This window comes from Nerophis ophidion, linkage group LG11 (genome assembly GCF_033978795.1).
Source record: "Nerophis ophidion isolate RoL-2023_Sa linkage group LG11, RoL_Noph_v1.0, whole genome shotgun sequence".
NCBI classification, from domain to species: Eukaryota; Metazoa; Chordata; class Actinopteri; order Syngnathiformes; family Syngnathidae; genus Nerophis; species Nerophis ophidion.
Window position 1 is genome coordinate 21,274,194 of NC_084621.1, and position 13,678 is coordinate 21,287,871.

Consider the following 13,678-nt stretch of genomic DNA (forward strand, 5'->3'; position numbering starts at 1 on the left):
TTATTGATTATTACTGTACGAAAAGAAACACTTTATTAATTAAGTGAGTTCAACTGAAGAATATTAACTCGTACATCGTTACAGTTTTTTTAATTGATTTATGAGAAGTGGAACGCCGTCTCATGTTGCATTTCCTTGGCAAAATTTCATTACCCAACGTAGGGCTTGAGCCCACAACTCTGCGATCAAGTGACTTATGCTCTACCGACTGAGCTAGCTGGGCGCGTAAAGACCCTTGAGGTGTGATTGTTAACATATAAAAATAAAAAATATTCATGTATCATTTTGTGTTGGAACGTTTCGTGTTGATGGCGTTTTGTGTCACGATGTTTCATGATTTGAGCCGCGCTATTTCATGTTGTCCGCATTTCATGTTGCAGCGTTTTGCACATCGTTACAGTTTTTTTCATTTTTTTCTATTAGAAGTGTAGCACTGTCCATGTTGAATTTCCATGGCGAAAAATTCAACCGCGCAACGTGGGGCTCGAACCCACAACCCTGAGATTAAGAGTCTCATGCTCTACCGACTGAGCTAGTCGGGCTCGCATCACCCAATCTGGTAATTAATCGTCACTGTACAATAATAATCATGTCGCATTTTGTGTTACATCGTTTCGTGTTGATGGCGTTTTGTGTTACAGTCATGTTGCGCCATTTGGTGTTGCAGCTGTTGTAGCATTTTGTATTGCGACGTTTTGTGTTGTCAGCGTTTTGGGTTGAGCCATTTTAGTTAGTAGAAGAAAGCCAACTCGTACATCGTTACAGTTTTTTAATTTATTTATTTGAAGTTGCGTTGTTTCATGTTGCAGCGTTTTGGGTTGAGGTATTTTAGTTTTCTGGTGCAGCATTTTGAGCTTATGCCATTTAATATTCCATACATCACACACTCAAGAGAAAAATAAAAAATTCTGAAATGAATACAGTTGTGTCTCAATTTACGAGCTCTATTAGTTCTAGGACTGAGGTGGTAAACCCTCAGTTTATTTATGCATGAAAATGGTAGTCAATCAAAATATGTGTTAAAAGCACAGTTTCAGATTGTGTCATCTATTAAAATATTTTATTTTTTTGTAGATTTATGCCAGATTATTTTACAGGGCTTGTTGGTCTAGTCGTATGATTCTCATTTAGGGTGCGAGAGGTCCCGGGTTCAATTCCCGGAAGAGCCCCCTAGAGTACTCAATTTTTGCAATCATAACTTTCTTCCTCATACAAACAGTTGTTATTGTATTTGTGACTCAAGACTTGATTTTAACATTTTTTCAAACATAACACATTCAAGGGATTAGTAACAATGGTACCTTGGTTTATGACCACAATTTATTCTAGGACTGAGCTGGTAACCCTTAGTTCATCTATGTATGAAAATGTCAGTGAAAGTAAATATGTTTAAAAGTGCAATAAGGTAACCGAGTTTCAGATTGTGTCCCCTATTAAAATCATACATTCCATGAAATTTGTTGGACAATCTTGGGTCAGAGCGTGGTATATATAAACATATATTTATATACATGTAGTGATGGGCAGTAACAAGCTAGATGTAGCTAAGCTACATAGCTCAACTACATTTTCCAGTAGCATTGCAGTTACTTAGCAATTTTTTTACGAGTAGCTTTTCTTGTAGCTTTGTTAATTTTCGACCCATATAGCGAGGTATTTTACATCAAAGCTACATAGAGAGAAGATGAGAGAGTGAACGTACGGAGAAAATACAATGACCTTGATGATTGAGAACATCCATACGTATGGAGAAAGTCCATGATGATTGGCTAAGGTTAGGGTGAAACATTACAGACGGGCCAATCAGAGGGAAGATACATTTTGTAAGCAAAAGTCACATGACGACGAGAGAGTCCGATACAGAGGGACACTTCAAGCTCACGACTCTACCGCAGGTTAGATTTTTGACTGTGAACTTAATTTTGAACTTGTATTTCCTTTTTTTCTGCTGGCACACACTCAAGGAATCAATGACAATCTATCTAATGGGGCGGCATGGCGCAGTGGGTAGAGCGGCCGGCCAGAAACCTGAGGATTGCAACTTCGCTTCCCGCCTATTGACATCCAAAAAATCGCTGACTTTGTGTACTTGGGCAGGACACTTCACCGCTCACACTGGTGAATGAATGATGAATGAATGATGAATGAATGAATGATAGGCGGTGGTCGGAGGGGCCGTAGGCGCAAACTGTTAGCCACGCTTCCGTCAGTCTACCACAGGGCAGCTGTGGTTATTTATGTAGCTTACCACCACCAGGTGTGAATGAATGTTGAGTCCCACTTCTCTGTGAGCGCTTTGAGTGTTTAGAAAAGCGCGATATAAATCTAACTTATCTATCAAATCAAATCTAACCCTGTCTACTGTAGGATCACATTGTTTTGCATTTACGGGTTCCATGGTGTAATGGTTAGCACTCTGGACAATGAATCTAGTGATCCAAGCTCATATCTTGGTGGAACCGTCTTGTTATATTAGTGTTCAGTATGATTTCCCTTTGAATATTTAAAAAAACAGAGTGAAACCAAATTTAGCTAAAAAGTACAATATTGTAGTGCAGTTTCAGATAGTTCTCCTTATATGTTTACATGTCCTGTTTTTAGTTACATCGTTTGTCAGTTTTAGATTGTGTACCCTATTAAAAGGTTGGAAATATTAAATTTTAAACATAATTTTTTTACACACTCGAGGAATCCATAATCTGTCATTTCAAACGGAATCCCTATATTGCCACTTAAAGACTGCATGATGGTTCCACCAAAACGTCAACTTGGATCACTGGATTCAAAGTCCAGAGTGCTAACCATTACACCATGGAACCTGCATAACCCCGCGTAAAATAAAGTGATCCAACATTAAACATTATTAATGACATTTAATAGATTCTCATTGACACCTTCATACGATTGATTACTTGTCTCTGGCCCCCTGCCTGCAAGAGGCAGTGATGAGAGGTATAGCAGATTATTCCCGCTTAACAAGTGGCTGGCTAGTTGATGTAGAGAACAGGGACTAACTTTTATTGATAAGTGGCCCTCTTTCTGGGGCACACCGGGCTTGCTGATGAAGGACCTCCTTCACTCTAACCGAGAAGGCACCATCACTCTATCTAGAAACATAGATCACTGGTCAAGTCACACTTGACTCTAACTACACTAGAGCAAGCTTGGACACAGGCAATTACAGTATCTGTTAGTCCGGCCGAGGAGTCAGTTAAGCTAGAACTAACCAGCACAAGGCTGAACAATTCCTGCACACAAAGCATTTCTCCTAGAAAAGTACACAACTCACATAATGATTTTTCTATAGCGACTGTGAGAGGTGAACATGCATTCTACTGAGGTGGCAAATTATGACGCGTTCAATCGATCGCAGCTCAAAGCAAATAATCTCAAGATCCCCAATAAAACAATTCCTAGATGTGATCAAAATTATTTAAGGCGTATTACACAAAATAAACATAACATTATTAATATCACTACTCGTACTACAGTGGTATCTAAACTTCTGACCAGAGTTTGTTTTAAAACTGAGCTGGTAACTCTTAGTTCATTTAAGTATGAAAATGTCAGTGAATCTAAAATATGTGTTAAATGTGCCATAAGGTAACCAAGTTTCAGATTGTGTCCCCTATTAAAATCTCACAATGTGTGAGTTTTGTTGGAAAGTCTTGTTCCACGGCTGGTTAAAATGAACATCCATTAAGTCCAATCAAGTAGTGTGAACTGCAGGATAATTTGATTTTAAGTTGGATACGTAGGTGCCATGGTGTAATGTTTAGCACTCTGGACTCTGAATCCAATGATCCAAGTTAAAGTCTTGGTGGAACCTTCTTGTAACATTAAAGTAGTTAGTTTTCACTAAGTCTTCCCTTTGAAAGTTGCATGCATGAAAAACTTCATGGCTGGCTCGCATCGTGGTCACTCCGTGATCACATACGACCGCCAGACACTTCTGGATGTGGACATATCAGGCCATTTTGGACTGATAGACGCGTGCTTGTTCGACGTGCTAACTAGCATGGGAATACTTCGGCGGCTACATCCAGCGGCCTGTGAAGCAGGGGAGTCTAGTAGCATCGGGGGCCGTCTACGGAGCAGACGCCAGCGGTGTGATCGGAAACGCGGATGCCGAGCGGGGCTAAAAACAAAGCAGAAGGCTAATCCCCACAGAACACCACTTCCCTCCATCCTGCAGCCGGATTTAAATAAAGGATGCGAGACAACTGGTCTGGGTAAGGAGTCAGTTAAATTAGAACAAGTTTTTTCTGCTTTGAGTGTTTCAGAGTTGGACATGTGTTTTACTGAGGTGGCTAACTATGATGCGTGCAGTTTATCAAAGCAACAAACAAACAATCGGAAAATCCCCGTTACTGAGGTGGCTAACCATGATGCGTGCAGTTTATCAAAGCAACAATCAAACAATCGGAAAATTCCCGTCGTATCACTTCCTAGATATGGTCGTAATTATACTGAATGCTCTGGGCATAATAAACACATTATTAATATTGCTACTACGGATAATTTGATCAAAAATTCCCTAAAACAGCCTATAATATACCTTATTATATATTATATTATAATATACCTATAATATAGGTTTTTTAAACATAAGATCATTGTCTCCCAAAACGTTGTTAGTTAATGATATTATCAGAGACAACAATCTTAACGTCATCGGTCTCAGCGAAACCTGGCTTAAACCAAACAACTTTTTTCCGCTAAATGAGGCATGTCCTCCTAACTTTACACATGCGCATATTGCCCGTCCGCTTAAAAGGGGTGGGGTGGTGGGGGGGGGGGGGGGGGGGGTCGCACTAATATACAACGAAAACTTTAACCTTAGTCCTAACATAAATAATAAATATAAATCGTTTGAGGTGCTTACTATGAGGTCTGTCACACCGCTGCCTTTACACCTGGCTGTTATCTACCGCCCCCCAGGGCCCTATTCGGACTTTATCAATGAATTCTCAGAGTTCGTTGCTGATCTAGTGACACACGCCGATAATATAATCATAATGGGGGACTTTAATATCCATATGAATACCCCATCGGACCCACCGTGTGTAGCGCTCCAGACTATAATTGATAGCTGTGGTCTCACACAAATAATAAATGAACCCACACATCGCAACGGTAATACGATAGACCTAGTGCTTGTCAGGGGTATCACCGTTTCCAAAGTTACGATACTCCCGTATACTAAAGTATTGTCCGATCATTACCTTATAAAATTCGAGGTTCAGACGCATGTTCGTCAAACTAATAATAATAATAACTGCTATTGCAGCCGCAACATTAATACGGTCACAACGACAACTCTTGCTGACCTACTGCCCTCGGTAATGGCACCATTCCCAAAGTATGTGGGCTCTATTGATAACCTCACTAACAACTTTAACGACGCCCTGCGCGATACCATTGATAACATAGCACCGCTAAAGTTAAAAAAGGCTCCAAAAAAGCGCACCCCGTGGTTTACTGTAGAAACTAGAGCTCAGAAATTATTATGTAGAAAGCTGGAACGCAAATGGCGCACGACTAAACTTGAGGTGCACCATCAAGCATGGAGTGATGGTTTAATAACTTATAAACGCATGCTTACCTTAGCTAAAGCTAAATATTACTCAAATCTCATCCACCGTAATAAAAACGATCCTAAATTTTTGTTTAGTACGGTAGCATCGCTAACCCAACAAGGGACTCCTTCCAGTAGCTCCACCCACTCAGCTGATGACTTTATGCAATTCTTTAGTAAGAAAATTGAAGTCATTAGAAAGGAGATTAAAGACAATGCGTCCCAGCTACAACGGGGTGCTATTAACACTGATACGATTGTATACACGGCGGATACTGCCCTCCAAAATAGTTTCTCTCGTTTTGAGGAAATAACATTAGAGGAATTGTTACAACGTGTAAATGGAATAAAACAAACAACATGTTTACTTGACCCACTTCCTGGGAAACTGATCAAGGAGCTCTTTGTATTATTAGGTCCATCAGTGCTAAATATTATAAACTTATCACTTTCCTCGGGCACTGTTCCCCTAGCATTCAAAAAAGCGGTTATTCATCCTCTTCTTAAAAGACCTAACCTCGATCCTGACCTCATGGTAAACTACCGACCGGTGTCTCACCTTCCCTTTATTTCAAAAATCCTCGAACAAATTGTTGCGGAGCAGTTAAATGAACACTTAGCGTCTAACAATCTATGTGAAACCTTTCAATCCGGTTTCAGGGCAAATCACTCCACGGAGACAGCCCTCGCAAAAATGACTAATGATCTATTGCTAACGATGGATTCTGATGCGTCATCTATGTTGCTGCTCCTCGATCTTAGCGCTGCTTTCGATACTGTCGATCATAATATTTTATTAGAACGTATCAAAACACGAATTGGTATGTCAGACTTAGCCCTGTCTTGGTTTAACTCTTATCTTACTGATAGGATGCAGTGTGTCTCCCATAACAATGTGACCTCGGACTACGTTAAGGTAACGTGTGGAGTTCCCCAGGGTTTGGTCCTTGGCCCTGCACTCTTCAGCATCTACACGCTGCCGCTAGGTGATATCATACGCAAATATGGTGTTAGCTTTCACTGTTATGCTTATGACACCCAACTCTACATGCCCCTAAAGCTGACCAACACGCCGGATTGTATTCAGCTGGAGGTGTGTCTTAATGAAATTAAACAATGGATGTCCGCTAACTTTTTGCAACTCAACGCCAAAAAAACGGAAATGCTGATTATCGGTCCTGCTAGACACCGAACTCTATTTAATAATACAACTCTAACATTTGACAACCAAACAATTAAACAAGGCGACACGGTAAAGAATCTGGGTATTATCTTCGACCCAACTCTCTCCTTTGAGGCACACATTAAAAGCGTTACTAAAACGGCCTTCTTTCATCTCCGCAATATCGCTAAAATTCGCTCCATTCTGTCCACTAAAGACGCTGAGATCATTATCCATGCGTTTGTTACGTCTCGTCTCGATTACTGTAACGTATTATTTTCGGGTCTCCCCATGTCTAGCATTAAAAGATTACAGTTGGTACAAAATGCGGCTGCTAGACTTTTGACAAGAACAAGAAAGTTTGATCACATTACGCCTGTACTGGCTCACCTGCACTGGCTTCCTGTGCACTTAAGATGTGACTTTAAGGTTTTACTACTTACATATAAAATACTACACGGTCTAGCTCCATCCTATCTTGCCGATTGTATTGTACCATATGTCCCGGCAAGAAATCTGCCTTCAAAGGACTCCGGCTTATTAGTGATTCCCAAAGCCCAAAAAAAGTCTGCGGGCTGTAGAGCTTTTTCATTTCGGGCTCCAGTACTCTGGAATGCCCTCCCGGTAACAGTTCGAGATGCCACCTCAGTAGAAGCATTTAAGTCTCACCTTAAAACTCATTTGTATACTCTAGCCTTTAAATAGACTCCCTTTTTAGACCAGTTGATCTGCCGTTTCTTTTCTTTTTCTTCTATGTCCCACTCTCCTTTGTGGAGGGAGTCCGGTCCGATCCGGTGGCCATGTACTGCTCGCCTGTGTATCGGCTGGGGACATCTCTGCGCTGCTGATCCGCCTCTGCTTGGGATGGTTTCCTGCTGGCTCCGCTGTGAACGGGACTCTCGCTGCTGTGTTGGATCCGCTTTGGACTGGACTCTCGCGACTGTGTTGGATCCATTATGGATTGAACTTTCACAGTATCATGTTAGACCCGCTCGACATCCATTGCTTTCCTCCTCTCCAAGGTTCTCATAGTCATCATTGTCACCGACGTCCCAATGGGTCATTATTGTCACCGATGTCCCACTGGGTGTGAGTTTTCCTTGCCCTTATGTGGGCCTACCGAGGATGTCGTAGTGGTTTGTGCAGCCCTTTGAGACACTAGTGATTTAGGGCTATATAAGTAAACATTGATTGATTGATTGATGAAAAAAAGAATGCGTCATAATTTGGCCTAAAAGCACAGTGTTGTAGTGCAGTTTCAAATTGCGCTCCCATTATGTTTATAAAGTCCTGTTTTTAGTCACAAATTGTTCCTTCGTACACAAAATTGTGGTTAAATTTGTGACTTTAGAATTGATTTCGATCATTTTTTCGGACATCACACACTCAAGGGATTAATAAAAAAATATTGTTGCGTCTTTCCAGTATTCCCTCCCGGGGAATCTAAGTTACTGGTCAATCCCAAATTCTTTTGATGACATATATGCTGAGTAAGAAGGACCATCAAGACAGAATAGGAATAATAACAAGTTTTACTGAAGCTTCAGGAGACCAGCCCACATCAATACAGTCATACCGTCATCTCGGGATGGTCCAACTTTCAAACGGAAAAAAACTACATATTTAATCGGAAAGTAGTCCCCCCAGAAATGAATGCCCCCCCCCCCTCCACCAACACTGATCAGATAAAGAGGGGGATGTATCCCTTTCGCATTCCAATGACTAAAACAATACAGACTTCTGTAGACAAAGAGAAACTGGTATACGTAATATACATTGAAAAGTACTAGCTGATCCAAACATGACTATGAATAAAGAAAGGACTCTTAAACATTTATGAATTCTCCAAAATATTTGATCAATAACAGTATTATTAATGATTACCATATTACTTAATTTACTGCAAATTGGTTCCACCAAGACTTGAACTTGGATCACTGGATTCAAAGTCCAGAGTGCTAACCATTACACCATAGAACCTGTACATCACCCAAAAATATGCTGCAGTAAAGAGTACTTGATTGGATATAACAGATTTTGTTTGACATTGTTCATGAAAATGGTATTAAATCAAAATGTTGGTTAAAGGTTCACCACAACATTTCAGATTGTGTCCCCTAATTTTATTTTTCCTGAGTTTAGTTGGGGAGTCATCTATGTAGGGCTTGTTGGTCTAGTCGTATGATTCTCGCTTCGGGTGCGAGAGGTCCCGGGTTCAATTCCCGGACAAACCCTCTTTAGTACTCCTTTTTGCAATCATAACTTTCTTCCTCATACACACAGTTGTCATTGTATTTGTGACTTAAGACTTGATTTCAACACATCACACACTCAAGGGATCAGTAGCAGTGGTACCTAAATTTATGACCAGTTTGTTCTAGGACTGAGCTCGTAACCCTTAGTTCATCTATATATGAAAATGTCAGTAAAACTAAATATGTTTAAAAGTGCAATAATATAACAGAGTTTTGGATTGTGTCCCCTATTAAAATCTCACATTTCATGAAATTTGTTGGACAATCTTGTTTCAGGACTTGGTATATATAAACATATGTTTATATACATGTAGTGATGGGCAGTAACAAGCTAGATGTCGCTAAGCTACGTAGTTCAACTATATTTTCCAGTAGCTTGGCAGTTACTTAACACCATTTTTTTTATAAGTAGCTTTTCTTGAACCTTAGCTACTTTTAAACTCATGTAGCGAGGTAGCTTACATCAAAGCTACATAGAGCGAAAATGAGAGAAAAAATGTACGGAGAAAATACAATCACCTAGATGATTGAGAACATCCATGTGATGGAGAAATCCATGATGATTGGCTAAGGTTAGGGCAAAACATTACAGACGGGCCAAGATAAACTTGTGAGCAAAATCATAACAGACATGCACTCATGTCACATGACGACGAGAGAGTCCGAGACAGAGGGACGATTCAAACTGACGACTCTCCCTCAGGTGAGATATTTGACTGTGAACTTAATTTGTTGGGCAAACACGTATGCAGGGTTTGCAAACGTGTTTGCCATTTCGACCCGTTTCACAAAATGAGGAAGACAATGGGAGACGCAATTATTCTCGCCAGTAGCTGCTGGTGGACACCCAAGTGATAAGAAAAAGCGAATGTTATGAAGCCATTGCCTTAAACACCTTCTACAACATCTACAAACTGCTTGCCAGTCCAGCAACATGTTGTGAGAGGATTCCGTAGTTGCACGCACACGACTGGAAGCGATACTGGGTGACACAGAGTACACTGACGGTTGTGATATAAACAACTTTAACACTCCTATTAATATGCGCCACATTGAGAACCCACACAAAAGAAGAATGACAAACACATTTCGGGAGAAAATCCTCACAGTAACACAACATAAACGCAACACAACACATACCCAGAATCCTTTGCATCCCTGACAATTCCTGACTATGTTATACACCCCGCGAGCACCAAACCCCGCCCACCTCAACTACGCAGGGAGTGACTCGTAAACATATAAAAGTACAATTTGAAACTGCACTTTAAGATTGTACTTTGAATCCAAAATCAAATTACTTCACATCAAAAACCATTCAAAGAGAGGTCACAAGAAAGTAATTTTCACTTAAATTTAGATTATTTGCATTAATCGTGCATGTACTGATCAAAGAGAGGTCATACTAAACACTAATATTACAAGATGGTTCCACCAAGACTTGAACATGGATCACTGGATTCAAAGTCCAGAGTGCAAACCATTACACCAAAGAACCTGTATAAAAACCTGAATTATCCTGCAGTAAAGAGTACTTGATTGGATATAACAGGTTTAGTTTGACAGTTTTTCACGAAAATGGTAGTAAATTAAAATGTTGGTTAAAAATGTACCATAAAATTTCATATTTTGCCCCCAAATTTCACATTTCTTGAGATTAATAGGGGAGAGCGGATTGCAGGTTTTGTTGGTCTAGTCGTATGATTCTCGCTTCGGGTGTGAGAGGTCCAGGGTTCAATTCCCGGACAAGCCCTCGTGTTTTTAAGTCCAATTTTTAATCATGATATTCTTCCTCATACACACAGTTGTTGTTACATTTATGACTTTAGACTTGATTTTAACAATGTTTTCAAACAACAACCACTCAAAGGATCAAATACAGTGGTACCTAAATGTATGACAACAGTTTGTTCTAGGACTGAGCTGGTAACCCTTAGTTCATTTATGTATGAAAATGTCAGTGAAACCAAATATGTGTTAAAAGTGCATTAAATTACCTAATTTTTCAAAGTATAAGTCGCGCCAGACGAAAATGCTAAATAAAGAAGGAAAAAAACATGTATAAATCGCATTTTTGGGGTAAATGTATTTGAAAGAACCCCAACACCAAGAATAGACATTTGAAAGGCAATTTAAAATAAATAAAGAATAGTAAACAACAGGCTGAATAAGTGTACGTTATATGAGGCATAAATAACCAACTGAGAAAGTGCCTTGTATGTTAACATAACATATTATGGTAAGAGTCATTCAAATAACTATAACATATAGAACATGCTATACCTTTACCAAACTATCTGTCACTCCTAATCGATAAATCCCATGAAATCTTATACGTCTAGTCTCTTACGTGAATGAGCTACATAATATTGTTTGATATTTTACGGTAATGTGTTAATAATTTCACACATAAGTCGCTCCTGAGTATAAGTCGCACTATGAAAAAAACTGCGACTTACAGTCCGAAAAATACGGTATGTGTGTGCGAGGGTAAAAGAAATGAGTAAAAAACAGGACTTAAATACATAAGCGTTAGTCCTGGAAATGAACCAAGAATCTCTCACACCCTCAGCAAGAATTGTAGAGCAACAAACCCTGCAAGAAGTTTTTTTTCATAAAATGTCACTATAAATGAGAGATTTTAATAGGGGACAAAACCAAAAACTTGGTTACCTAATTGCACGTTTGACACATATTTAGATTCACCAACATTTTCACTTTACAAAATAGTTTCTTAATTTACAAGCTTTGTTTGTTCGAGGACTGATCTTGTAAAGCATTATTTCATTCATACATGAAAATGATAGCGAATTAAAATGTTGGATGACATTGTAACACAATTTCAGATCGTGTCGCCTTTTAAAAACTCAAATTTTATGAGATTTGTTGGGTAGTCATGTTCAAGTCTTGGTGGAACCAACTCACAATAATTTAAGTGACACATTATTCAGTAATACTGCTGTAATTAATTTGATACATTTTATGGATCACTTGAGTGTGTGATATCTGAAAAAAATGGTCAAAATCGATCCTAAAGTCACAAATGTACAGACAACTAAGTATATAAAGGAACATTTTTGTGACTAAAAACAAGACTTGTAAACAAATAAAGAGCACAGTTTTGAAAAATGACTACAACATGGTACTTTTAGACAGAATTAAGATGCACACATTTTTTCTTGCAAAGAACTTTCAAATGGAAATGATACTGAACAAAAGATGGCTCCACCAAGACTTGAACTTGGATCACTGGATTCAGAATCCAGAGTGCTAACCATTACACCATGGAACCTGTAAATGTACATGTAAAACAATGTGATCCTACAGTACACAGTACTTGATTGGATTTGATAGATTGTCATTGATCCCTTGAGTGTGTGCCGTCAAAATCCAAGTTTAAAATCAAGTTAAGAGTCAAAAATGGATGTGTGTACAAGGTATAAAGTAGTGACTGAAAACAGGACATGAAGACTTCGTCGTTTGTCCAGGATTTCAACACAGGGCGTCTCTCACCCTGCGTGAGAATCCTATGACAAGAACAAAAAGCCTTTCCAAAAAAACTCATGCAATGTGAGATTTTAATAGGGGACTGAATTGAAATCTTGGTTACCTTAATGCACTTTTAACACATATTTAGTTTCACTGACATTTTCATACATAGATGAACTAAGGGTTACCAGCTCAGTCCTAGAACAAACTGTGGTCATACATTTAGGTACCACTGTTACTGATCCCTTGAGTGGTTGTTGTTTGAAAACATTCCTAAAATCAAGTCTAAAGTCAAAAATGTAACGACAACTGTGTGTATGAGGAAGAAAGTTATGATTAAAAATATGAGGGCTTGCCCGATGCGAGAATCATACGACTAGACCAACAAGCCCTGCATTCAAGGGAACCCAACTAATCTCATGGAATGTGAGATCAGGGGACAAAATCGGAAATTTTGTGGTGAACTTTTAACCAAAATTTAATTTACTACCATTTTCATGAAAAACTGTCGAACTAAATCGGTTATAGCCAATCAAGTACTCTCTACTGTAGGATCAGTTAAATTATAACAGGTTCCATGGTGTAATGGTTAGCACTCTGGACTTTGAATCCAGTGATCCAAGTTCAAGTCTTGGTGGAACCATATTGTTATATTAGTGTTTAGTATGACCTCTCTTTGATCAGTGCATGCATGAAAAATTCAAATAATCTAAATTTAAGTGAAAAATACTTTCTTGTGACTTCTCTTTGAATGGTTTTTGATGTGAAGTAATCCGATTTTGGATTGAAAGTACAATCTTATAGTGCAGGTTCAAATTGTACTCTTATATGTTTATGAGTCATGGTTTCATTCCTAACTTTTTCCCTCGTACACACAGTTGTCTCTACATTTGTTACGTTAGACTTGATTTTGAACATTTTATGAGACCTCACACATTTAATGGATCCAGAAAAATCTATCAAACTAAAAACAGTTGTATTATAAAAGAACTTGTTACTTGAATATTGCAAGTTGGTTCCTCCAAGACTTGAACTTTGATCACTGGATTCAAAGTCCAGAGTGCTAACCATTACACCATGGAACCTGTTTATTACTCTGAGTTATCCTGCACTAAAGAGTACTTGATTGGATATAACAGATTTTGTATGACATTTTTTCATGAAAATGCTAGTAAATTAAAATGTTGGTTAAAA

General features: G+C 38.9%; 6 non-coding genes across 6 annotated transcripts; 2 read left to right on the plus strand and 4 right to left on the minus strand.

Moving 5' to 3' along the window:
* Positions 1 to 469: 469 nt before the first annotated feature.
* On the minus strand, positions 470 to 542 carry trnak-cuu (transfer RNA lysine (anticodon CUU)). Its single transcript has one exon. It is a non-coding gene; the product is annotated as a tRNA-Lys (tRNA).
* Positions 543 to 8,648: 8,106 nt separating this feature from the next.
* trnaq-uug (transfer RNA glutamine (anticodon UUG)) lies at positions 8,649 to 8,720 on the minus strand. Its single transcript has one exon. It is a non-coding gene; the product is annotated as a tRNA-Gln (tRNA).
* Positions 8,721 to 8,902: 182 nt separating this feature from the next.
* On the plus strand, positions 8,903 to 8,974 carry trnap-cgg (transfer RNA proline (anticodon CGG)). Its single transcript has one exon. It is a non-coding gene; the product is annotated as a tRNA-Pro (tRNA).
* Positions 8,975 to 12,215: 3,241 nt separating this feature from the next.
* trnaq-cug (transfer RNA glutamine (anticodon CUG)) lies at positions 12,216 to 12,287 on the minus strand. The gene has a single exon. It is a non-coding gene; the product is annotated as a tRNA-Gln (tRNA).
* A 768-nt stretch (positions 12,288 to 13,055) lies between these two features.
* trnaq-uug (transfer RNA glutamine (anticodon UUG)) lies at positions 13,056 to 13,127 on the plus strand. Its single transcript has one exon. It is a non-coding gene; the product is annotated as a tRNA-Gln (tRNA).
* Positions 13,128 to 13,497: 370 nt separating this feature from the next.
* On the minus strand, positions 13,498 to 13,569 carry trnaq-uug (transfer RNA glutamine (anticodon UUG)). Its single transcript has one exon. It is a non-coding gene; the product is annotated as a tRNA-Gln (tRNA).
* Positions 13,570 to 13,678: the final 109 nt, after the last annotated feature.